Genomic DNA, 6,468 nt, shown 5'->3' with positions numbered 1-6,468 from the left:
AGGTGTGACAAAAATAGAAACACATTGCAAACATTCCTGGCATTGTCCTCCTGTGGTCGGGGAGGTGGATGGACCCGGTGGTACCTTATCTACCTCCTGATGGGCTCCAGAATTGAAGAATGTTAATGAAACCTAACTCTCCCTCGTCTGCCTTACAGTGACACTTATTACAATGAATCAAGCTTAGAATTGCATCTCGAAAATAAACTCTGGGTTCTCCCCGCACCGATCGGAAAAAAAACTAAAAAATGACAGCTGGCGTGCCACTGCAGAGCGTTCGCACGCGTTTCCATGAAATTAATTCGAAGTAAAGAGCTCGGAAAGTAAGAAAGAAAGAAAAGGAAAGAGAAAGAAAACAAACAGAGCGTACCCACATCCTCTCTTTAAAATTAAACTTTCAGAAACCACATAAAGGAATAAGTGCAAAATGAATGACCTCTGGTTTGGAGAAGAATGTTTCATTGAAACCCTTTCAGCTTTTATGGTTATTGGCCATAAACTGACCGATCCTCTCCATAATGCTATGGTTGATCTTCACAGAAAAGCCAAGCCAACGGCACAAATTCTGCTCACCTTACTGAGGGGAGCTACCTCAAGAAAAAAGGGGGAGGTGGTGAGCAGGGTTTGGCCCACTGTGACCTTACACTCCTCCCCAGAGACACGTTCCCTTCCTGGCCATACCCACTGTACCTCAACACTCCTTTCCCTTTACTTTGCATCATGGAAAATGAGGTACTTTAAGAAAACTGCCATTAACTGAACCTTCCCATTCATAGCTGAGAGAGCCTGGAGTAGTCCTGGCTGGGAAAAGGAGGTGGCTTAAGGGTGGGAAGACCAGGCTTTTGGGGCCACCTCATTTCTGTCCCTCTACCTATTGCACACCACAAATCAGTCACGTGGTAAGCTTTGGGGGTCAGCCCTGACCCCAAAACACACTTCAATATCACAAAAGGCTCTCAAGCCTACCCCTTGCATAGCCCTTTTCCCATCACACAGCATGGCGCTTCATGACAGCCATAGAAGAAGACAGCAGAAACCAGACCCCCAAGGTTTTTTCTTTCTCTCTCTTTCTCCCCAAAACTCCTGTTCAGCCCCACTGTGAGCTTTTAGTCCCCGCTCAGGCCTGAAACGATTACCTACTTGTTATAAATCTTCTCGGGTTTCACAGGCACACATTTGCCGATGGGTTCCCGGCCAGGATTTCTGCACGTTGGATTCACAGAGACACATTCTCACACATGCAAAAGCTCTATGATGGATCAGGGGCTCCTCCATTCACCCCTCCACTTTAAGCAAAACCGTTCCTAATATACCTTTTCATACGTGAAGCATAATGAATGTACCTTTTCTTATGCACGTACAATACTGTACTTTCACCCACTGGCAAAGAAGTTCGCTAAATTACTAAGAGCGTTTAAAGAGGTGGCATTCATTGTAATATACAAAGGAATTTAAAGCACATTTACAAATGAATTGGCAGGCATGCTAACAGTAAAAACAAGTTTAAATGTAAAATTTTTTAAGAAATATATAGAATTGAGGAGTGCTTGGAATGATTATTATGATATGAAAATGTTTGTCCATTTTACAGGCTGAAAATTACTAAATTTCTCTTCAGTTGCAATTCAGGTGACCGTGGTTTTAAAAAAATATCCTTTTCCTCGGTTTCCTTCTCCCCTCCCCAACTGAGTAATAAAACATAGACTAATTTAAATAAGAATCATTATGCTCAGAAGGCCTCCTCTGACTGGAAGACTTTTGTTCCACATGTCCCATAATCTCACTCCCACATGGCTGCCATAAGGTTGATGCTGAAATCAAACTCTACTGTAGAATTTTCTTTCAGACGCAGCAAAAATATGTATATCAGTTTTGGGAAAGAAGTCCTGTAATTTAGGCAATGGGAGAAACATACTGGCAATAGAAACCTCTTGACTTTGCCGCTCCATTCCCCATAATTTTTTTTGTTTTCTTCACCCAGGTTGCTATTAGCGTATGAAAAATACTTTTAATTTCATCCATTTCTGGACATATCTGTCACACGCACAAGTGAGATAGCAGCTAGGTTTCAACTTATCTCTTCTGCACCACCTCAGCAGCAGGTTTAAAATAGATCACGCTCTTTTAGTTATTTGCGGCCAAGGTGTGTGTAACTGCCATTCCTGAACAAAACCTGATAAAGAAGGAGCAAGCCGAGCCATGGGACGCCGCTCGCATCTCCGAACACAAATATCTCTATTGCAGCATCTCACGACATTGACTTTCACTTGAAAAGTCAAAGCAGCTCAGACCCATAACAACGTGCGCCAGTCGCAAGGCTGGAAGTTATCACCCTATTTTGAAGCATTTTCTATTTGTTGTTTATCTGTTTCCTTAAAACTCCCACTTCCCAACCCCACGGACGGAGCGCACGCAGCCCGGCGGCTCCCACGCGCCTTTGGCCAACACAGAGCGACTTTGTTTTATGCCCTGCGACATCTACCATTGGAACCGTAGCCACAAATTCTTCACCGGTGCACGTGACGCAAAGGCAACCTTACAAGGGAGCCTAGAGAAAGCTCTTGGCAACACACAATCTATTCTCACACACGCTATGGGTCTTACAGCATCAGCCGGACTGTTCTTGCACATGCAAACTTTTGAAAGCCCCTTCCTGCTACTTCTTAAGTAAATTAAAAAATCCCATTGCCTCCCAGGCAATTAGGCTGAGGCCCTAAGACTAGCTTAAAGCAGCAAGACGCTGAGCGTTTTCGCTCTGGTGGTATTTGGCATGAAAATATTTGTGGCTTGGTAAAGTTTTGCGCATACATCCAGCTTTACTTCTCGGGACGTGTTGGGGAAATGGCTATTTTTGCATGAGCATTCAAAAACCCCATGAAATTACGCTCTTTTTTAATGAAAGGGTGCTTTTGCTTGACAAAACATATGCCTTTTATTAACAGTATTAATAGAAATGGGCCCGCTTTCAAACTTGCAACGAAACGTGACAAAACCCAGGGCTGGATTCTCAGCTGAGCTTCGGGAACCTTTGCAACACACTGAAGCCCCGCCTGATGCTCTACTGCCCCCAAAACCCATCACCTGGAGAAACTAAAATACCCCACTGGCAACACCACTAAATACCTCCAAGACGGGGAGTTAGACGAGGAGCTCGCTTTGCAGAACGTTTTCTCCAGCTGGGAATTTCAGGAGATCCTCCTTGCATCACACAGCAGCCAAAACGAGTGTAAGATCAGCTTGTATATACTTTTTTTTTTTCTCCTCAGATCAGCCTGAAGGAGACAGAGGGATGGCTTTTGCCAGTGGTGCCCACATATCTACGGTGGTTAATAATAGCCATGCAAGTACGAACCCTCTGGCTGACATCAGGACTCGTGTGCAAAAAAACTGCAGGAAAAAGCCCTGGAAGAGTCCATATCAGTTCAGGCAAGAAAAAACAACAGCTTCGCTCACTAGAACTTATAAGATGGGCAATAAAGGACACTTTGCACTAATCAGGGGAATTAAGCTGATGAACAAAGCACCTGAAACAGCTTTTCCTTCCCACCTCTGCTGAAAGAGGAAGAGGGCTCTCCTAAGCAAATAAACCAGCACAGTCCTTTCCCATTTTGATGATTTCTTGCCATTTTACTAAATTGCCAGGCAGACAGAAGCCTTAACCCTAACAACACTTATGTGAAAACTCCTGGCTTGATTTTTTTTTTTTTTGCTTGCCTGACTTCTTTATTAAAAGCTCTGGAGCTATAAATGAGTGGGTGTCAGAGGTGCAGTATTTCACAGATCTGTGGGTCACTGCCTGATTGTGCTCTGCATCTAGATATTAAAAGTTCCAGTTATTATAGATAGCATGAAGAAAAATGAACAACTCGAGACAGTTTTCTAAACTGATAGTCTCTGGGTATATTTATTTTATGATGATGGCAATGAAGTAGCCCCTTATATATTTTCTATTGTCTTCAGTAAAGACACGCTTTAATCATAAACTAACGTATGAAACCTGCCTATTGGCCTATCGATATTTCTTTTGCACTGAGCGAGAAGCCAATATCCTATTTTAAATATAACCTTAAAAAATGGCATTACCTAAGAAAACGCTAGCACTATTCTTGATAAAATATACTGTGGTGGGGCTGAAAAGTGCATGCAAAGCAAGCTGCATTATTAGAATGTTTAAATATTAATTATACTGCTGTGTAGTAAAGATGATCAACCGTGAGCGTCAACTAATTTTCTAAAAGCTGCAATGTTGGATTTCATCTAAACTTCTATTGTTAAGCTAAAACTAAAAGCCCAGCAAGTTTAGTCTACCGGAGTGTGTTTATTTTTATTGGTTTCTGCATAATTTTTTTTAACATAAACCAACTTTAACCCCTTTACTGTAATCTCTGCCAGTGGAACTCTAATAGCACATCATAAAATTCCTATAATTCTTCAAAGCAATGGGGCTGGAAGAGAAAAAAAAAACCAAACCACGGGCACTTCGCAACAAACGTCGACTACGAGATTCAGCCAATTAAATTTAACTCTTGCGAACTCCTTTTGCTGTTTGTGTAGATACATGTTCATCTTGAACCCCTCGACAGCCTGTTGGGAGAAGCTCTCGGCCCTGACGCTCGGCTCTGGGCTGGCTCTATTGTGTGAGAAATCCTGCTCAGGTGGTACCTCGAGCCGATACGGGAGGGAAACTGAGCAGACAGATGGGGAGGCAGATGTACAACGCTACATAAAAGTAGAAAGACTTATCTTGTGCAAACGCCTTAAGTGTCTGAGCGCAGGAAGCAAGGGGGGGGCGGGATGGGAAACAAAGGGTTAAGTGAAAAATGACTGTCATTTCTCTCCCTGCTAGCAGCTCTTGCTTCCCCAGACTTTTAAGAGGAGCTACAAGACTGGAGCGAGAGAATCACTTTGAGATTCTTCTGCGAAGACAAAGAAAGAGCGTGTGCCGAGGCGGGTAGTCTTCCTTCCGTCACTCATGGATGCTCTGCCAGGATTTCCCACCTGAGACAGATTGCGACGCATGTTCGAATCACTCATGCACGAGAAGCAATACACAAGTTCAGTGTAAAGCCACTTTAAAAGCTCATCGGGTGCATACTTTACTTGTACAAAATACCTTATTCATGATGGAGCAGTGAGGGCCTAGGTAATTACTTGAATCAAGGTGGCCTCAGAAGTGTTTAAATCTACAAGGACACTTAGAGCATGAATAATGCAAAATAATTTGCATCTAAATTTTTTAAGTGTTCTTTATTCAAAAACTAAAATGCAGTTCCGATTAAAGTTTGATGAGTGAAAGCTGAGCACTTCATACCCACTGTGAAACGTCTCCTATTTGTGGAAATTATTTCAGACAGTGGTAAAGGGACAAAAGAGATCAAAAAAAAAGAAAAAGTTGGTGATTAATCTGCATTACTTTTAAGCCATCCGTATTTCATGATGTTTGGTGAGTAGGAAGTTAATTTCCAAACTTGCTGATCTGATACCATCTACATTTCACCCCTTTAAAACAGCGCCGTCGAAAGCGCAGCTCTAATTATTAACCTAACAAAATAACTATTCTTTCGCCTTCGATGATAGCGCAAAGCAGCTCGCGTCTCTGAAATTTGTCCAGTATCTTTTAGTGCAATTAATCTCGCCTCTGTCCCCGTCAACCTCTTTGGAAAAGTGCAAAAATACCCTGGCTGCCTCTCGCTCTATGTGCTTATAGGGCACGGGCTTGCATTTCTTCACTTGGAGCGCATTGCATCCCTTTCTTTTGAATTTGCCATTGACAGCATAAACTGCCGTGTATATCATCGGTTTTTTTATTATATCGTCTCCATTCCTATTTTAGAACGTGTTGAGCAACCCCCATAAAAATTGTTAAAGAGGAAGGAGTGAACAAGACAAATGTTGTGTAAGCGCTCGCTGAAAATTATGCTTTTCTCTGCCGGGCTGGAGGCAGAGGAGAAAAAGGGAGAGGGAAAGCATGTCAGAAACAGCCGTTTTCACATGCAGACGTCAACGATCCTGTCATTAAATGTGCTTAATTCACGATTATGTTTCCAGCACTCGAACCTGCCCGTCTCGCCGGCGGGTGCTGCTCGGGAGGGCACCGCCAGAGCAGACGTTCCAAGTTGGAGAGCTTCGGAGATCCCCAGAGATTCCTACGGGGAGAATCTCCTCGGATTTTCTCCCCGTTCAGCCCTGCCCTCCAAACCCAATGGCTCACTGTGGTGCAAAGAGCTTCCAGACCTTCTGAAAAGAAGCTCCAAGAACTGGGGTGAGGTTTTTCCCAGCTGCTAAAACCTCGGGTCAGGAAATCTGCTGGGATCCAACAGGTTAGGGAGGCGAAAGCTTCAGCAGGCAGTGAAGTTTTAAGGGCTGGCTAACTGCGAGCAGCTAAACTTTAAAGGCCCCTTTGCAAAGGAAAATCATTTTCCTGCTGCAGCCCTTATAAAGAATAAAGACTTCCAATTTATTACCGGC

This window comes from Apaloderma vittatum, unplaced genomic scaffold (assembly GCF_000703405.1).
Source record: "Apaloderma vittatum isolate BGI_N311 unplaced genomic scaffold, ASM70340v1 scaffold42420, whole genome shotgun sequence".
In the NCBI taxonomy this organism is placed as follows: domain Eukaryota; kingdom Metazoa; phylum Chordata; class Aves; order Trogoniformes; family Trogonidae; genus Apaloderma; species Apaloderma vittatum.
Note: the sequence above shows the minus strand (reverse complement) of the source record.